Consider the following 17,269-nt stretch of genomic DNA (forward strand, 5'->3'; position numbering starts at 1 on the left):
TTGGATTAGAGTGGTAGCAACAATGGTGAAGATGAATGGACTGTTTCTAGTAAATATTCTGGAGGGAGGATCACTAGACTTAGTAATTTATTGCATGGGGAGTGGCAGAGAATAGATGGTGAGGAAGAAATGTCTGGAGAGGCTCCCAAGTCAGGGCTCAAGCGGCCCGGTGAATGCTGGTGCCATTTGTGAAGATGGGAACAATTCAGGGATTATCGACTATATTCAATTATATTCTTTTTGCCAAAAGAAAAAGGAGCAGTTCTTGAATATTTTGTGAGTTGTAGAGAAGAAACAAAAGTGTAAAGTATAAACCCCACCTTCAGAGTACTTGCACCCTAAGCATTAAGCCCACTATTGACACTTCCTTACCAGACCTTCTCAAACCACCAGTGGCTCTCCTATGATGCTATGGGTTACCTCACTACCAGGACTTATTCCTTCTCTTCCCTTCCACTGTGTGTATCTACATCTAATGTGTTTGTTATAATAGTTTAATTTGCTACACTTTTGAATTATCTCATTTCTCAAGGCCCAAATTGGTTAATCTTGAAAATTAGGTTCTTAAAGACAACTTTTGGGGGAGATTTTCTATAATCTTGGCAGAGAATGGATGATACCAGAGGCCTTTACAATTTTGTCTTGCTATATTATTTGCTGTAACTCATCTACAAATATTTTGGTGACATTGTAATTATTGTCCCAACTTCTCCAGTTGGTTATTTGAAAACAAGAATTCACATAAAGAAAATGTGATCAATTTGATCCCTTGGAATCACCCTCTACATTACTTAGTAGTTAAAAACCAAGTGATCGAGATTTAGGGATAAAGATTTATGTACAAGAATGTCCATTACAGCATTACTTATAATAGCCCAAACTTGAAATATATGTCCAGTGGTAGGGGAATGATTATATAAACCATGACATTATTAATCATGTTAAATGAATGGTGTAGGAAAATATGTATAAGTGAAAAAACTGAACACATAACATAATAAATTTGTTTTTAAAATAGGATCATATGTGTTAGTGAAGAAAACCAGAAGGAGATATATTTAAACTTTAAAGTAATCTTAGGGTGGGAGGGATTAAGAGACTTTAAGATTGTTTTCTACATATATTTCTATATTTTCTAAATTTTCTATAATATAATGAAATTCATATTTGTATATTCTCCATAATAAGATGTATAACTATACAGCTTTCAAAGATAGGTCTGACTTTACAGATTTAATGATCTGGAACCTTTTGCAATAGAGTAGAATAGAAACAAAAGTAGTCTTGAAAAGCATCAGTACTTCAGCCTGCCAATAAATAATTGATGAGTACTGCATGAGTTGCTATGGGGCTGTAAATGGTATAAAAATGTGATTGCTCACTCAGGGGTCTTATGATCAAGTGCCTGCACTCCTGGATTTCCCTCCTTTGGATTCAAATAGCCTAAAAACATAATAAGGACAGTTTTTATTTTCATCTCTGAGCTTTTCCTTTTGAGGCACATCAGGAAATGAAAGGGCTCAGAGAGAGAGAGAGAGAAGAAAAAAAACACTGCCCAAACAATCTAAGTATCTGTGCAGCCTTGATACCATTTAAATTCTGGCTAAATTTAATGTTTTCCTCTCTCACACTTGTAGTATATTTCACATAATGTATTTATAGTTCTATCCAAGATTCTAGGATGGCATTTGTATATAAGCTTAGTTGTTTTGAGTTACAGTCGTTATTTGCTTTTCATTCTTTAGCAGTGATTTGTCACAATCACATTTTATGTTCCAAACATGTAAGGATTGTTGTCTTGTCTCTGAAAAGTACATTTTCCTATGTTTTACAGTTATATATATGTCAGCTCTATTCAGCTTATATGTGCCTTCGTAATGCCAGAATTGCCATTTCAAAAGACAGAGAGCTGCCCAATATGAAATTATTTGGTGGCAGTTGCCCAAAAGGTTTTGTTGAACTAATTTATCTTTTTCATTTAATTCAATCAACTCAGCTATAAATGTTGTCCCTGATGAGGCTCCTTTGGTATTTTTGTTGGCATATGAATAAAGACAGATGCTATGTTTAAAAAATGCTGTTCTTTAACGATAAATTTATTGTAGGATGTTAAATTTGAAATATTGTATTAATGTGAAAATGGGTTTTATTGATCCATCTGTATCTTCACTCCATGCTCTGTTTGTTTAACCACACACAGTTTTTTAAAAGATAGCAGCCTGGGTTTAAGTTTGTGGCTATAACAGATTGACGCTGGGATACTGTCCACATTACCATCAACCATCTAATATAATTGCCAATAAAATTGTTAGTACCAGGCTTCAGCAAGATTCTGATTGCCCTCTTTGTATCCACTTTCAATCTGGTCCCAGAAAGAATGACGCTGGATAATGAATCAAGATTTAGAAATGGAAAAGTTTGAACATCTGGAGACTTCATTTATTTATTCACTAACACATATTTACCGAGAAACTAATAGGTACTCAGAACTGCTCAAGGCACTGGGGATACAGAAGTAAAGAAGATGTTAAGAGAGTAGATCACATGTTAACAGTTCTTACCACAAAAAAAATTTTTTTAAAAAGAACTCAAGCCAAAAAACAACAAAAAAGTAAATAAGATATAAATAGTTTAATATTTATTAATTTTCTCACTAGGGAGTTAGCTCTGTGAGGGCAGAGATCTTGTCGCTCTCTGTCTCTGCTACATCCTTAGCAACTTCCATTTCTTAACTGGAAATAGAATCTCAAACTGGGCCTGATGTTTTGTCTCATGATATAGAAATAGAAGAAGAGCAGATCTTGAAATTTTTTTCTCCACGTGTCATGTCTGCGGAATGATATTCACATGGAAGCCTCACTCATGGGAACACACATAAGAAAGGCTTTTCTTCCACTCAAGAAAGATTCCAGGAATAAAGCTGAGTGAGAGGCAAGTTTATAGAGAAGCTAAATCCTTCCTAATGTTTTTAAAAAGAGTAAATCACATGAAACCTCAAATTTCTGATGGTACACTTCACAGGTAATGATGCTGTGATCGAGACTTCACGTGGAAAGCCACTGTGGTGGGCCACCATTCCTTGACAGAGCTATTTTGATGTTCAAATGCTTTGGGGTTAGGATGGTTACTTGAAGGATTTATCAGTTGTAACACTCCCCCCACTATGTCATTACTGCAAAGACAGTGCAACTTGCAAGGATCACAAAGAATCAGTTCTCAGAATTGTCATTTTGAAAATTTTTATCCCATGATAGCAGTTGGGAATCAAATCAGTGGATTCATCTGTCTTCTAAAAATAAATATAGTGATTGATTTGTCTTAAAATAAAAAATAACCAGCTCCTGCTGAATGAACTTGGTTGTTAAGTAACCAATGAGAGGCAGAATGGTGTTCTGCAAAGCGAACAGATTTGGGGACCTGGATCTACTCACCACTGGCTGAGAGGCCTTGGGTAAACCATTTAACCTCTCCAGGACTCTCTAGGTCCCATTTATAAAATGTTGCCAATAATATTTGTCTTACTGATCTCCAGGCTTGACATGAAAATCATTTGGGAAAAGGATTGTGAAAGCTCTGTTTACTGTAAAATTGCTATCATTTGTATTCTTAACCCACTGGTGATACCACTAGTCACTTGGAAATCAGTCCACAAATGGCTGATCTCATTGATGATAGTAGCATAATTGCCCTGTGACCAACCCACTTCATCCCTACCAAGCATTCCAGACATTTCAGTGCAGAAACAAGGTCTCTGGGAAAAAGTCAAAAGGAGACTGATCAGAGGAATTCCACTGGCCCTTCCCAGGGCCCTGTGCACAAAATGGTCCCCTGTGCATTGTTATTTTGCTGTGTTTGCCGATGTCCAGTTTCCAAGACCACAAACATTCTGATAACTGGGTGATGATGAACAGAGACAGAGTGAGTGTGACGTTTTACCAGTTTTCTAGTGTAAAGGCCTCTGTATCTCATCCATGGGATTACAGCCTTCACTGGCTACTCTTTGAGTTAAATGTGCAAATAAATTATGCAGAGACTGATTTTTTTTTTAATGCTGAGGAACGACATCAACCAGCAAATTTTTTTCAGGGCTACACACATTGATGGTTTTGCCTTTGTTACATGGGTAAGACAAGGTGATTCTAGGTTCTGACCTGAGCCCGCAGCCCTACCACTGTTCAGATTCCGGGTCAGAGTTTTGTGCTTCACAGTGACTGGATTAGGTCTCGGCACACAGCCCTGGAATGGAAGAGAAAGTTGGGCAGTGCTAGCTGATTAGAAGGTAGAGAAGAGGAACAGGATCATTCCACTTTCAGTGTTATTTTGCTTTGTGTTTTTGCTCATCTTAAGCAACTGGCCATAAAAAAAAGTATAATATACAGCCCTGTTCTCAGGTACTTAAATTTTAATCAGTAGTCAAAGCTAACACTAGAAAAAGTTTTAAGAATACTTTAAACAAAGTACATATTATATAACAGAAACAAGAAAATCAATTCACTAAATCAATAAAGTGTGCTCAAATTTTCCACTGAGTTGACTGAACTGAATAAATAATCCAATTGCTTTGATTACCTGTAGTCTCAACCAGAAAGTACTGAATTAGGACATTGCTTCTTTGTGAATATCCAAAACTCCTGAGTACTGAGATTGTTAATAAACCGAGAGCCTATTGGAACTAATGGGTTCAATTTATTTAAACTTACAATTATCAAACTTATTCTATATGCCTGAAGTTTACTGCACAGGAGATATATTTATAAGTTATTCCTCTTGCATAGCAAGGATGTAGGAAAATCAGAGTCCTCATACACTGCTGGTGGGAATATAAAATGGTGCACCCACTTTGGAAAAATGTCTCATAGTCCCTCAAACAATTAAACGTAGAATAATTACCATATGACCCTGCAATTCCACTCCCAGCTATATACTGAAGAGAAATGAGAACATATGTCTGCACAAAAACTTGTACAGAAATGTTTATAGCAGCATTATTCACAATAGCCAAAAGATGGAAACAACCCAAATGCCCATCAACAAACGAAATGGATAAACAAATTGTGATATATCCATACAATGGAATATTATTTGGCCATAAAAAGGAATGAAATACTGATACGTGCTACCATATGGATGAACCTTGAAAACATTGTTCTAAGTGAAAGAACTCAGTCACAAAAGACCACATATTATATGATTCTATTCATATGAAATGTCCACAACAGGGAACTCTGTAGAAATAAAATATAGATTTGTAGTTGCTTAGGGCTAGGAGATATAGGGGCTCTTTCAGCAGTGGGGGGAGGTGGCTAAAGGGTATAGGGATTTTTGGGGGGTGATGGAAAATGTTCTAAGATTGTGGTCATGATTGCACAACTCTGAATATACTAAAAAATATTGAATTATACTCTTAAATAGATGAATTGTGTAGTATGTGAACTATATCTTAATAACACTGTTATTTAAAAATAAAATAATACATGGTAAATAATATATATTCAGTTAAAAAATAAAGAAGCCATACATAGCCACATAGGCAGAAGAGTGCCATGAAGACTATATTCTTTGGAAAATTTAATATGCATTAATTGTACCATTTATTATCACTCATTGGAACCCTAGCATTTAACACAGTGCCTTACAAATAATACAAACAAACATCAGTGCTTGTTGATAATGATAATGATGGTGATGGTGGTGATGCTGATATTCATGATGATGATGATGGTGACAGAGACAATTACGACTGCGTCTCCACAAGCTTCGGACATTTAAAAATATCTACATTAGGTTTTTCCTGATGTGAGGCAGTTAAACCAAATTCCAGCTGCAGGCACACCATGATTCTGTAAAGACAAATGTTACATTTTTCTTAGGAGTCAATGGCTTGTATGTTTGTAGCCACAGGAAGCTTATCAAACACTGAGGTCAGCCACTTTCCCATGAGAAGTCCAGAAATTTCATAATACCGTAAATTACTTTCACTTTCTGACTTGCTTTAGAGAAGTAGAGAACTTTCCATACAGCTTAAAAATAAACTTCTGACCCTCACCCTGCCATGGACACATTCTTAATGCTTCTCTGATCAGAAAATATTTTACCTCTAAAAATCTATTCTGATTCTTTTATTAACAATTGAAAAATCTTGGCCAATGCAAACAGCATCATGGATTATTCTTAATTCAAAAACTGTCCAAGAATAAATAGGAAAGGCTGCAGCAAATAGGCACTGTTTTAAGATATCAAAGCCCTTCTTTTGTACTATTATGTGATCTTGTTCTGTTCTAATAAGAATGTTTTTTCATCTTCATACTTGTGCAAAATGGGCTCCTCTGTGAACAAAAATATAAGCTATATCCTTGGCTTCCCATGAAATTTTAAGGGGAATTCAGAAAAATTTCCTTGGCTACTTTTGCTAGTCCTGGTCACCTAATGGAAATAAACTAAGGGTTGATTCATTCTGCTTTCCAGATAGAGAATAATAAAGGAGGAGAAAAAGAGGGGAGTAATGTTCATTGGGGGCCTATAGCATTCTAGGTTATATGTTATCTCATTTATTCATTCATTCACTCACCAATAAACTTTTTCCTTTTTTTTTTTAAATTTTATTTATTTATTTATTTATTTATTTATTTATGACTGTGTTGGCTCTTCGTTTCTGTGCGAGGGCTTTCTCTAGTTGTGGCAAGTGGGGGCCACTCCTCATCGCGGTGCACAGGCCTCTCACTATCGCGGCCTCTCTTGTTGCAGAGCACAGGCTCCAGACGCGCAGGCTCAGTAATTGTGGCTCACGGGGCTAGTTGCTCCGCAGCATGTGGGATCTTCCCAGACCAGGGCTCGAACCCATGTCCCCTGCATTGGCAGGCAGATTCTCAACCACTGCGCCACCAGGGAAGCCCACCAACAAACTTTTATGGAGCGTATTATATGTCATGGAATTTGCTAAATGCTTGGGGTAGAATTATGGGTAAGACCATGTCCTTGCCATCAAGAAGCCCATGCTCATACAATGACAGCTGGCTGTGGCAATGCCTCCATAGAGGCATTAACAAAAAACTACCTAGGCACAGAGGAGTAAAAACGCTTCAAGGCAGTTATTATGATCCTCATTTTTAAATGAGTAACTGACATCCCACAAAGAAATTCCCTAAGGTCATACCTCTGTTACGACCCCACAGCCTGTCTTCTTTCACAATTCCATGCTGCTTTCAAGGGAAAGACCTATGTCCAACCCAACTGAATAGCAATCCAGTGAATAGCAACCCAACTTTGTTAGCAATCCAGTGAATCTGTTTGTTGCAGAATGCCGAGAGAATTCTTACTTTCATTGGATAATTGACTTTTTCTTGAATTATAAGAGCAGTTTCCTTAGTCTCTAGGCTTTATTTAGTCTGCCTGGTAGCTAAATTCCTAACATAGTAACCTATTAATATACCTTGTCTCTCTTATCTACTAGTTTATACAAATATCTGTGTATGGCCGTATGCACAATTCCATGATAATATGAAAAAATGCATCCTATGAAAATCAAAAGATTCTCCCACAGATGTAAAAATTCACACTGAAATACAAGCAAACTATAGGCAAGTGTTGTTCAAGATACACAGGCAAAAGCTTAAATGGAAACATACAATTGAAACAAGTGAAGAGGAAACTTTGTGCAGTGCAAGCACTTAATGCACATGTGAGGCACTGGAGATAGATTTAGGAAGAGTGGTGTTTGAAAGTGAAGAGGGGAAACTGTGGTTAGTAAGCAAGGGGCTGAATGCACTGCAAGGTTTCACAACATCTTAAGATGATAAGTAGTCCCTGTATTTGAATAGCTTTGGTATGGGCCACTTGCAAAAACATTCAATATTTCCCTTCTAAGATATAGTAAGCCAAAATATATATGTGGAAAGTTCACTAAGTCATTGGTAAATAATCCAGTGTTGACTTTTAATTTAGAAATAACTGGCCAAATTGATCCCAGCCTTCCCGACTACAATTTTCCCCCTGCAGAGTACATTGATTTGTATTACCTTTTTGTTTTCTCTCATTGTTTGTCTTTCTTTTTATTATTTTATTTTCCTACTAGTGTAATATATGACTGGGAATATTGAATTTTCATGATTTTATGTATTTTGAGCCCATAAATTCCCTTTTGTTGTCATCTTTCCAGATTGAGGCTTCATCTTTTTCTATTCACATTATTAAAATAATCGTTTTATTGATGTGTAACATACAGAAAAGTGCACAAATCCCAACTGTACAGCATGATGAATTTTCACAAAATGACCACAGTGATGTAGTCAGCACCCAGATCAAGAAACAGAACATTACTTAGCACCCCAGGAGCCCCCCTTTCCACAGTCATGCCTCCTCCCCGCCACCCCTGGCCACTGCCCCAGGAGAACCATCATTCTGATTTCTAACACCAAGTATTAGTTTTGTCTGTTTTTGAATTTAATATTAATGTAATCTTATAGAATTTTTTTTTGGTGTCCGACTTTTGTTGTTTAAAATTGTGTTTCTGAGATTCATTGCCTGAGTGATACTTAGATTATTCTAATTTGCAATACAGTATTTCATCATTTGCCTACCACAATTTATCCATTTTACTATTGATAGACACTGAGTTGATTTCCAGTTTGTGGCTGTTGTGAATAGTTCTGATATGAGCATTCTAGTTCACATCTTCTGATGAATATATGCATGGATCTTTGCCGTGTATACACCTAGGAGTAAGATTTTGAGGCCTCCAGATCTACAAATATTCAGCTTTAGCAAATACTGCCAAATATCGATATTTTACCTAAGTGATTGTACCAATTTACATTCCCACAGCAGTGCATAAGATTATAGTTTCTCATCAAAACGTTGAATTGTCAGTCTTTTAAATTTTAGTTATTCTAGTGGTGTGTAATTTGAATTTGAATTTTTCTAATGATTAATGAGATTGATTACTTTTTCATGTCTGTTTGGCCATTTTAATATCCTCTTTTCTGAAGTACCTATTAAAGTCTTTATTTATTTTCCTGTTGAGTCATCTATCTTTTTTATTGATTTGTGGGAATTCTTTGTATATTGGATACAAATCCTTTGTCAGATATATGTTTTACTAATATATATTTTCCAGTCTGTGATTTGCCTTTTCACTCTCTTTATGGTCCTTAACTTTAATGCAGTACAGTTTATCAATTTTATTCCTTTATGGTTAATAATTTATACATCTTGTTTACAAAATCTTTGCGTATCCCAAGATCATGGAGGTAACTTCTTTTTTCTGAGAGCTTTAATGTGTAAGTTTTCACATTTAGATCTACAGTCAATCTGGAATTGGGGGAGGGGAACATATGATGTTAAATAAAAGTCAAGATTTGGTTTTCTGTTTGTCCATGTGGATATCCGACTGAGGTGCTAGGTGACGTTACTTTCCTCCAAATTGATTTACTCTATCTTCTGGTAGTTTGATAGAGTTGGGGAAGTTCACTTTCGTTGAATTAGGGCTGAGGTGATTTGAAACTCATCTGCCATTTTCTACAACTCCATTGACCTCTACTTTGCCCCTTCTCCACGGATGAACTCTACAAAGGTCTAACTGAGACTGTATCCTAAGACCCTTTCCTCTTTTTTTTCCTTTGCTTCCATTTTTTATCAAAGTGTAATTTATATACAGTAAAATTTACTCTTTTTAGTGTACAGTTCTGTAAGTTTTGACACTACAGATAGTTGTGTAACTTCCATCACAATTAAGATATTGATATATCAACTCCAGAATGGTTCTTCCTTTTTGAACTTTGAGTTTTTCCTACTTAGCTCCATGAGACTGCAGAAAATTCTGCTGTGCTTTTCAGAAACATTCTGCTTAGTTTCTTATTCTCTTATATACTCTTGTCCTTTCTACTCCAAGTGTTCAGTCATGGAAAGAGCTTTGGAGTCAAACAAATCTGGGCTGCAATGTCAACTCTGCTACTTGTTAACTATGTGACAGTGAATCTGAATCTGTCTCCTTACTTTCAAATAGGACACTAAGAACAACTATTTTCACAGTTTTTCATTAGATAATAGATATCAAGTACCTTGCACACAGTAGGTGTTCAACAGATTTTAGATATTATTATGTGATACATTATCCTTTCTCTCAGAGCTATAAAATATACTCATCTCTTAGAAATAATGGAGAAAGGGTAGGGTAGGTGGTCCCTGGAAAGCAATACCTTTCTCTGGGAAACCCATTACATGCTGAAAAGGGTGAACGTGATTGAACTTATTTTATTCACAACCATAACAAGGTCATTCACAGATACTGAGACATATACAATACATTTTTTCCCTTAAAAGGCTATAGAATTCTACATAAACCATCTGAATTGGAGGGATCTTAAAAATCTATTCCAAATGCCTCGTGTTACAGATGAAAAAATTGAGGGGCCAAGAGTGCTTAAATGACTTGGTCAAGGTCAATTCACTCATTAGTATTTATTTAAATGACCCAGATTCCCTGAGATCACATATTTATTCCTTTCTAAAATACTCCTAGCTCCCATATTCAGCTATAAATGCAAAACAGAGACAATTCACAAGAGACAATTATTAAAGTTTTATTGTTACACATTTTGACTAAAACCCATAGATCTATTTTTAAATATTTTATTTCAATTATCCCTACACAAGTTATGTGACTTCCTGTCAACTAAGACTGAAATAGCTTCTTACCATTCCTTTCCCATTCCAAGGATTATATCCTGTAGTGTTTCATTCTTCTATTATTAAGAAATATTCTGCCTTATCCTCCAATGCACAAGACTGAAAGGAACTCATGTAAACCCACAGAAGGCAGCTCTCTTCAGGTTTACCAAGTGAACAGGAGCACAGGGGGACCTCTACTGTTCTGGACACTGGACGCACAGGTGACCATGTGTATCCCTGGCACTCTCCCCTATGGGTAGGGACAGATTACCAGCACCTCCACCACCCTCATGCTTTCTGGCAAAGGTGGTACTTTGAGAATAATTTTTTGGTAAGTCCCTTTGTTCAGCACATCTTTCAGCATTGTGTGTTCTGCTAATACACAGATAAGCTCGAATCCCATATGGACTGAACAACTTGGAAGAGTTCCATGATCACAGAGCACACGGTCATCTCATAAAACCCTCTACCTCACACCAGGGTTCTCAAGGGCTCCTCCAGGAACACTCTTCACATGAGTGGCTCTTTCTTAGAAATATATTTTCAGCCTAGATATCTCCTCTTGAGAGACACCATCCCTCACCATTCAGTGGCCCTCTATCACATCACGCTCTTTTATTTACTCACTATTGGAAACATGTATGCTGTCTGTACTCCACCAAAATGTAAGCTCCATGAAAGCAGAGTCCTTGCTCCTCCCTGTGTGTCCCATCCTGGCTTAGAGAACTCACTCAATGAATAAATGAATGTGGACGTGTATCCTTCCCATACACCCATCAGGCTGGGTCAGCCCCTGGATTTGAATACTGGCTTCATTACTTACTAGCTGGGTGCATTTAGGCAAAAGTCTTAAACACAACAAATTTCTCAGTGCTTCTCCTAAGTTAAGAACATGTATCTCACTAGGTTGTTGTAGTGATAAATGAGATAGATGTGTGCAAGGAGCTTAGCACAGGGCCTGTCACTAAAAGCCCTTATTACACAGTAGTTATTAATATCTCCATAATGAGAGCAGGGCATGTTATAAAAGAGTCATGGGGGATTTTTTTAGTATAAACATTCATGTTCAAATCAAAGGATCCTAGCTCGACTGTACAAGGCAAAATTATAAATTGATGAAAACCTGGTTCTTGCTGACTCCATAAAGTTATTCATTTTTATAAAGGATCCCTAATTTAACCTTCGCAATAACTCCCTGTTATAATAAGTTATCATTTGAGACCCTCCCCTTTATCCAACGCCTTGGTGTCCCTTTGAAAAATGGCATCTTTCTGTGAACTCTTGTGGTAGGAATTTTTTTTTTTTTTTTTTTTTTTGCGGTACGCGGGCCTCTCACTGCTGTGGCCCCTCCCGCCGCGGAGCACAGGCTCCGGACGCGCAGGCTCAGCGGCCATGGCTCACGGGCCCAGCCGCTCCGCGGCATGTGGGATCTTCTGGGACCGGGGGACGAACCCGTGTCCCCTGCATCGGCAGGCAGACTCTCAACCACCGCGCCACCAGGGAAGCCCTGGTAGGAATTTTAAAGTAGAGTTGTCACCACTTTTTTCAAGTATGTACTGTCAATGTTTTTCCATTTGTGTAACCTAGGAAGGGGCTAGTTTCTGTTTGTCATGCTACTGAATGGCTTTAGGTAGACGTTTCCTAAGGGTTTTAGGAAAATCCCTTCTCTTGGAGGACTAGAAAGCTTATTGAAAGGAGAGAAATTCCTCCTTCCTTTTTTATTACACCTTGATTCTCCCATAGTGAATGCTTTCATATAAAACCCAAATTTCCCCACATGCCTGCGCAGACAGTTCAATCAAAGGAGCAATAAATAGCACCTGGCTGTTTGCCACTGGCTGGGAAGGGGACTGCGGTAGGGAAACGGGCTCATTTACCTCACACCGTCCAGCTCTCTCTCCCAGCCCCTCTTCCTTCATCTCGGGTCGTTCCTTTCCTAACTATGTCTGGTCTAGACTTAGCTTTGCCTGCAGAGAATTTCAGCAACTCCTCTGAGCCAGGTCAGTCAGAATCTATGTGCTGGGCACTGAATAAAAAGCTTAAAGGGATCCAGTGAGTAATGGTTCACCCAGGCATCTATTTGAAGTTGCAAGGTAGCTGACAGTAGAGAAAAATCTTAAAACAAGGCGTGAGAGCTTCATCAACTTTCTGTCCTTCCATCGTAAATCTGAAAATAGAAAGTATATCTGAAGACAAACGCTGCATTTAGTCACTTTGCTATTCACTTTATGGTTTCTCTCAAAAGCCTTTTTGTCTTTTTCTCACTAACAAGGTAGTTCATAAACATATGCAGAGACTCTACAGACCAAACAAAAAAATTTTCCCCTGATCCCTGATTTATTTTTTCTTTATTCATTCCCAATTTTAAAAATAAAAAAACTGAGGGAATTGGGACCAGGGAAAGAGAAACCAGGCAAATAAACACTGACTCTGCCAGAGGGTTTGGGGAAGGTACTGTGAATTTTTTTCCCTGCAAGTTTAAATCTCTTGGTTTGTTCGTTTACAATCTAGGCAAGTAACTCCTTGCTTTCTTCTAGTCTATGCCTTAGTTGAAGCCTGAGAGTCAAGAATGGGAGGCCTATGTGGGATGGGTACTATAATCTACATCAGCAACTTGAATGTAGGGAACTTCTTTTAAGGTGCAAATTCCTGGGCACCTCTCTGGAGGTCATGTCATATTTTTTAAAACAGCTTTCCCAGAAGATTTTGATAGGTGGCCAGCCTAAGAACCTCTGTTCTAGGGGGACAGTACACCATAAGTGCCATGAAGCCAGGTACAATGGTTCTTTGTTCACTGGCATATCCCCAATATGTTCCTGGCACATCGAGAGGAGCAGGACTTGGAGCGGAGCCCTCTCACTTGACCCCCACGTGTGCCCAGGGCTCAGTGATTTGGAAGAGAATGCTGCATCTTTATCTCAGTGACTCTCACCCTGGCAGCACTGTAGATTCACCGGGGACAGTTGAGAAACACATATGCCTGGGTCCCAGCCCCCCAAATCCTGATTAGGTTGAGCTAGGTACTGTAGATGCATGACAGTACAACAGTTGTTTAGACGAGTGCATTTGGGACAAGTAGGAAGAGGTGGTTGAGGTTGATGGAGGGGAGCTGAAGATAGCCTGAGTGAGTGCTCAGGAATAAGGAAGTGGATGGCACCTTGTCTTGCTGAGCAATTTACAAGCCCCTCAAGGTTCCCCAATCCCTAGTTTGCAAACCAGCCTTCGTCAGATGGATGCAAACCATAGATAACGTGCTAGGCAGGTTTTTGTTTTGTTTTTTACCTGTGAAAACTGAAATGAGAATCTAGGAATCCAGGATCAATTTCCAGCAGTGTGATTCCAAGCCAGCCCCTTAAACTCTATGAACTTCTATTTTCTTCCAATGCGAAATGGCAAAGGGTGGGGTGGGGGAAAGCAAGGTATGTTCTTAAGGTCCACTTGAGCCCATTATTCTACTAAATGAAAGGCGAACGTTAAAACCCAGAGTTGCCTTTTCCATATTCATACCCATTAGCATCCCTTGTTACATCGTGTTGGGGCAGGTTTAGGGGTGTGATGGTGATTTACTGTCCCAGGTAATTATTTCTTTGGCCCTTCTTATATTTAATATTTATTGCTGTGTTTCAAGTGCAAGAGAGTTAACTCTAGATTATCTACCAATACTTTTCTATAATTATTTGTAATCCTCCAGAGCCTCCTCTTCTACCTGTTAGCCAAGTTCCTGACCATCAACAGCAGAAAACTTTGGACAAAGGTTCCAGAAAGACTTTGAGAGTCTGAGGCTTAGAAGGTTTTGAGCATGAGCTTAGAGAAGGCAGTGTCTCTGACTATGTTCTGAAGCCTGTTGTCTTTGATTGTTAGCATTGGTAGTACTCACTGCTTTGTACTAACTATACCACCTTCTCCCCTCCATTATTTAGAAGAATTCAGGGATTGACTCTGTAATAATTGTATTTGTTTTCTTTAAAATGCAAATGCACAATATCTATTTATATCTGTGCTTTATCTCCCCTTTATGGTCCTAACCAACAACAGTACCCGAGGAAGAAATTGTATTTTAAAATATGTAGTTCCACGTTAACTAAAATTTATTCCACTTATGTTTCCATCCTCCTTTTATACCAGGTATCATTAAAAAGTTTCAAGATCATCCAATTGAATTCTTAGGGATTGGTGATCAACCAGAGGTTCACAAGTGGACATCTGATTGCTTAGCTGTGAGTAGCGTTTATGTGATTTTCCTGGGGAGGGCCTCTGATCTTAGCAGTTACATAGCCTCTCTGCCGGATTTTCTAAATTCTTGCACCTAAAGATGCATGTGCGGAACCAAGCTTTCTGCTATGCTCCTCAGAGTTTACTTACCAAGTAATCTAACAAGTTTGGAAGGAATTGTTTTCCAGCTTTGTAATCTGATTTTTTGCTTTATTTTTAATTTTTTCTTGCATATATAATGTCTTAAGCAAAACTGTCCCCAATCAATAATGAAGTTCTCACTTCCCAAGAAGAATGTTGCTGACTTGAGGGAATAGAGAGATGATGAGTCAGTCTTCAGGGTGAGGAAGCTCACCTTTGAACAGACACTGATGATTTCAGGAGGAAATACCCCTCATTCTCAGCAAATCCTCCTCCCCTGGGAGAACTTCCACCAGCAGAAGGTCTACCTGGGGAACAGAAAGAGGGGATTTCAGAAGGTAGATGGAGAAGCTAAAGGAAACTTCACTCATTCCCAATTTTTCTGAGGTTGGCTCTAGTAGGGAGAAAAGTTTTGCTCTGGCTGCCATAGCAAAATACCACAGACTGGGTACATAGCAGATTTATTTTCTCACAGTTCTGGAGGCTGGAAGTTCAAGATCAAGGTGTCAGCAAGTTTGGTTTCCTCTAAGGCCTCTCTTCTTGGTCATCTTTTCCTGTGTCTTCACATGGCCATCCCACTGCCAGCACACATGTTTGGTGTCTCTCTCTCTCTCTTCAACATTTCCTCTTCTTAGAAGGGCAACAATCATATCAGACTAAGACCTACCCTAATGACTTCATCTTAACTTAATCACCTCTTTAATGATCTGATCTTCAAATTTAGTTATATTCTAAGGTACTAGGGGTTAGGACTTCAACATATGCATTTGGGGGGAATACAATTCAGTCCATAATACCCCATCATCTTTTTTTCTCAGTATGCTGATTTTTAGTTTGTTGCATATGGACTGTTCTCTGATTCTCCTCTCCTGAACTCCCTTAGCATTTATATCACTCTTAGAATATCTGGTTTTCCTACAGTGTGTTGTAGTCCTTTGTACACATCCCTCATTTCTCTATTACATTATATAATTTTTGAAGTTGAAGAGTGTGCCTTTTACATCTCTGGCAGCACTAGAGGAGGTTTTGTAAATGGTAAGCATTTAATAGTACTTATTAAATGACTGAATGAATACATGAATGGATAGATGAGAAGATGCAGTCTCTGAATCTATAATTTATTTGCTTTAAGACTACCTCCAAATGATGATTATTAGTGGTGCGTTCTCCTCACTTGCTGCCTGCCTCCCGGCCCCCCAGAGGTGGAAATAAGTCAAAGCTGGAAAGAGGGACTGAAAGAAAGATATGGTTAACTGATGGCAGGAGACTTACCTCACTCCTCAGAGAGTTAGGAGACAGTAAATAGCATGAACCTGCTCCAGATACAGTCACCCTTCTGTGAGAACACTGTTTGGGGAGCCAAGAGGGAAGGACAATGAGTTTAGATTGGGACTTGCTAATTTAAGGGCCTGTGGGACAGCCAAGGGTGTGTGTCTAGAAAACAAGGGATATGCAAGTCTGAAGCCCAGGTGAGACCTAGAGATAGAGATTTTCACAGTCCTAACCTATACATAGGAATTAAAACCGTGAGAGTGGATGACGCCACCCAGAAAGCTTGTGGAGGGAGAGGAGCAGTGGTTTAAAAATGCCACCAGAAATTGCATGTAGAAAGTTTTCCTGCTAAATAACAGGAGGGGGACCCTCTCAAGGGGAAGAAATCTAAATGCGACTTCTAATGAGGGTTTGTAAGAACATGTGTATTAGCTAATGTGGATATCTATCTCTTTCTCTCTCCACTTATTCCTTTGGTCCTATTTTATTCCTTCTTCTGTCCTCTCCTTTAGGGGCTATGCCCCAAACCATTCCTGTGGGGCTGGCCCTACCCAGCTTTGCTCCCCTCTAGCTAACTCCACACATGAGCATGTGTTTGACTCCCCAGCTGCATGCCCAGGGATGTCATACATCAACACTTTCCTTTAGGACCATTTTCTTCATCACAATCAGAGCTGATCAGACTGCACAGTGGGGGAACCCCAGGATTAGACTCCTTAATGTCCAAAGAGACAAAAGGCGGGTCCTTTTTAGGGTCAGGAGGCTGGGACTCCGTTGCCATGGAACATCATCTTGTCCAGACAGTCAGTAAAGGACTTGGTCGGGGGGAGTGTACCTCCTTTGCACTGAACCCCCTCCTTAGTCCATTGTTCCCTGCTGGTCACCCCATACCTCCTGGGCCCTCAAGAAGGCATTGGTGGTATTTTCGTGTTTCATGCCCAGGCCAGAATGGGGGCTAATGAGGCATGGAGAGGCCAGT

General features: G+C 38.8%; 1 protein-coding gene across 4 annotated transcripts in view; it reads left to right on the forward strand.

The window, feature by feature from the left end:
- CALD1 (caldesmon 1) overlaps positions 1-17,269 on the forward strand; it is a 184,845-nt gene that overhangs the window by 56,330 nt on the left and 111,246 nt on the right. The window contains exon 1 of one of the 4 annotated variants that reach the window (XM_079711079.1): positions 14,791-14,882. The exons of the other annotated variants lie outside the window; for them this stretch is intronic. The gene's annotated coding sequence lies outside the window, so the exon portion shown is untranslated. Of the gene's footprint in view, positions 1-14,790; positions 14,883-17,269 lie in introns of those variants that run through there. 4 annotated transcript variants of the gene reach the window in all.

This window comes from Hyperoodon ampullatus (genome assembly GCF_949752795.1).
Source record: "Hyperoodon ampullatus genome assembly, chromosome: 9".
Classification (NCBI taxonomy): Eukaryota; Metazoa; Chordata; class Mammalia; order Artiodactyla; family Ziphiidae; genus Hyperoodon; species Hyperoodon ampullatus.